This window comes from Brienomyrus brachyistius, unplaced genomic scaffold (genome assembly GCF_023856365.1).
Source record: "Brienomyrus brachyistius isolate T26 unplaced genomic scaffold, BBRACH_0.4 scaffold71, whole genome shotgun sequence".
NCBI classification, from domain to species: Eukaryota; Metazoa; Chordata; class Actinopteri; order Osteoglossiformes; family Mormyridae; genus Brienomyrus; species Brienomyrus brachyistius.
The window spans coordinates 1,422,636-1,426,245 of record NW_026042346.1 but is presented as its reverse complement, the minus strand read 5'-3'; the positions used below and the strand labels follow the sequence as shown (position 1 = coordinate 1,426,245).

General features: G+C 46.0%; 1 pseudogene; it reads left to right on the top strand.

Moving 5' to 3' along the window:
- Positions 1–1,258: 1,258 nt before the first annotated feature.
- Positions 1,259–2,480, top strand: LOC125726393 (neurexin-1-beta-like; annotated as a pseudogene).
- The last annotated feature ends 1,130 nt before the right edge of the window (positions 2,481–3,610 follow it).

Sequence of the window (3,610 nt, the reverse complement as noted above, 5' to 3'; positions counted from 1 at the left end):
GACTCAACAGGCAGCACTAATGGTATTAGCCCCCCCCCACCCAACTGAGAACCAAAAAACTGGGTTATAAAATGGTGAAAGACACATTCACCTCTTCTCAAAGCAGAGGTGGGGATGGCTTGGAAAGGTAGGGTTCTGTCTTTTGATGGGGGAAAAGGCCAACGGGGGCTTAATTGCCCGTAAAAAACAGATAGTTGTATGGTAAAGCACTGGGAGTTGGCTTGAAGATCACAGCAACATTACAATGCCCACCCCTCCCAGGGTCGAGAGTAAACAGGGGTCTGGGTCCTGCTTTCAGCTATCCACCAGTGTGTTTATGAAGTCGTCGTGTGTTTGCATGTAGCGTGCATGTGACTGCGTCAGCATCTGAACATTCCGTATCCCACAATCCTCTGTGTTTGTGTTCTCACTCTGCATTGTTTCCCTCGTTTTTTATGGGGCTGTGTAATATTTATATAATATTTAGGGGGGCACGGAAGGTCACATTCAGAACCGTGTAGAAGCTGAAGAAACTAGCATTAGGTATCTGGGTGTACGATCTGGGAACTCCAACGTGGTTGGTTTGATCTCCCATGCGGGGCATCTGTGGTTATAGTCTTGGGAGCCCCCCCTCCCCCCCCCCCCCCCCCTCCCCCCCCCCCCCCCCCCCCCCCCCCGCAGTGGTTTTTACACCCAGTCGAGGTGCTTCTTCTTCTGGGGGTCAGGGGACTCCTAGGCAAGCAGAGAGAGCAAGGGGCAGGATGGGGAAGGAGGATGTGGGGGAGTGGACAGGAAGAATAGCAGAGGGATTGAAAAGCACTTTATCTGAGGAGGACATTAGCCAGAGAGTGATGAAGGGGGTAGCGAAGTGCTATCAGAGTTGATGGGGAAAGAGATTACAATTTGGTCAGTACTAGTACATAATGGAGGTCTCTGATATGTAATCAGTTTCTCATTCAAGAAGCAAATGAACCCAAACCCCATTCTTGTCAGATATAATGCCATTATCAAACATTTAGAGTTCATTAAAGGGCCTTTATTGGATTCATTAAATCGGAATAAAAATAAGGGTGCGTGTTACGACTCCTCTCCTCCCCCCATCTGCATCGTAATTACACCGGACCCACGGCTTCAATTATCGGGCGAGTCGCTTGAGTGTCGCCGTCCATATAGGGAGGCGCTCCGGCGTCAGTGTGGGAGAGAACACCAATAGTGGGGTTATGCCGAGCACTCTGGGTCTGTTATTATGGGTAAGGAATGATGGACACTCTCCATGGAGCCATCGTTTTGTTTTATTTTGAGTCTCTGGGGAGCTGTGCTTGATGAGGGAGTCTAGCCGTGGTCCACTCAATCATCCTCGAAAGCTGATGCATCTGTAGAACAGGTCTTTCTGTTGTTTAAAACAGAGGTGATCGCCCAAATCCAGTATGTAAACTGCGTAAATCACAGTACTATATTTGATCACTTGTTCTGTGATTTTAGTTGCTTAGAAGCCATTTCTTAAAAGTGAATCACGCAGCTTTGTTCAGGCTATCAGCTTAGTCAAAACCCTGATCTCCTATGCAGCCGGTTAGTCCACTTGGTTAGTCCAATACTTAAGCCTTGGGCTGTCTAACCTACAGTATAAGTCTCAGGTAGTTCAACCCAGGAGTATTAGGTAGTTAAACTCTTAAATACTAAACTGTCCTTGTTCAGATAGACAGATGTACGAGGTGGTTCATAGCAGTGCCATAATGTTCATGCAGAAACGATTGTCTTTCCTGTGGAATGAACATCCCGTCTCGTTTCCCTTCCCAGCAAACCCAACGGGTTCTGGCGGCGGGGGTTACCCGGGCCCCCTCGGAGGTGATCCGCGAGTCCAGCAGCACCACGGGGATGGTGGTGGGCATCGTGGCGGCAGCGGCCCTCTGCATCCTCATCCTCCTCTACGCCATGTACAAGTACCCGCAACCGTGACGAGGGCTCCTACCACGTGGACGAGAGCCGCAATTACATCAGCAACTCGGCGCAGTCCAACGGCACCGTCGTCAAGGAGAAGCCGGCCAACAGCGCCAAGAGCTCCAACAAGAACAAGAAGAACAAGGACAAGGAATATTATGTGTGATCCTGCACATTTGAGCCATTGCCGGTCCTGGAACTCAATTCAAGAGCGATGAGAAGACCCACATATGTATATTAACAAAACTCGAATGAGAGAAAAAAAAAAAAAAACATTTAGTCTTCATTTTATCAAAGACGTGACATAAAGAAAAATAAAAAAAAAAAACATATCTGACTTTGTACTCAAGCACATTAAACTATGAGGTGCGGCAGATGAAACTCCCTGCCGAAAAATGCTGTAATGACTGACAAAAAGGCAGACGAGGGAGGACGATTGGAACATGACATAAGAAAATGGCTCCAAAGCAGACATGGTGCCCATGTGCTCGACAAGCAGGATGCTGACATCTCACTCTCTCCTTTCTTGGAAACATTTCAGAGGGGCTATTCACGGGTGGGGAGGGGGGGCGGGAGTTAAACAGTGTCACAAACTGTCAGTGTTTTCCATTTACGTTGTCCTGTGTTTGTGTTGCTGGGGACGTTTTCTACAGTTGCGAGAAAAAAAAAAAATGTAAAACATTTTAAAAACAACGCCTAAATAAGCAAAATGACAACAATCGCCAAACATGGGGAGGAGCGAGCAGAGAGACTTTGCAGGGAGGAAGTCACACGGTCAAGCTACCTACGTCTGGGGGAATCGGCCAAAGTATTCGCACTTTCAGGAACGAAAAAACAGCCGCGGCATTGACTCGCGCCTGACTGTTCTGGGGTGGCGTGGTCAGCACAGAAAGCAGACAGGAAACACTTCTTACTGACTACAGAAGAGACTGACTTGAAGGAGTAAGTGATGTTGATGTGTAATAAGGCCTTCATTCAAAGCCTGGTTTGACACAAGGCTGGTGCATTTTCGGGGTGGGGGGAGGGGAAAGGGGGGTGTCTGAAAAGCAACAGATTTGCAAAACTCCATGCACGTAAAGTATCTTTATAACATATGTTTATATCCAGTACAAACACACCTATATGTGCTTTCTGGACTGTGACAACGTGGTGTTTTATAGCCTGTTGTATAGATGATGCAAACTATATCTGCTCTTCAACCATTTTTAGTAAAAAAAAATAACAAAAAAAAAAGAGAAAATAAAAAAAAGAATTAAATGTTATTAAGTGTTGCTAGATATAGATTTTACGATGACATCTGCAATTAAAATTTCTGTTGCGTTGCTTATTTTGCCCTCTTTTAAACATGTATCCCTCCTTAATTTTAATCTTTTAACACCATTGACACCCATGATCCATTTGCGTCCCAGCAGCAGCCTGACTTGTCGAAGAAAATTGCTGAGCTATGGCGGGTGGCAGGATGTGACATACAGGATGTGACATACAGGATGTGATGTATGACCAAGTGATGTATGACCATGTGTCCCCCTCTTGATTCTCCTCTTAATACCAAATTACCCTTATGCCCTAGGTGGGAGTGGAGATGTTACATAAACAATGTTATTTCTGTATGTATCCGGATCCCAGTGATTGGATTGATGAAACCTAGATTAATCCCTTTGAAATGGGAGAAGTGACCATTTCAATATTTCTG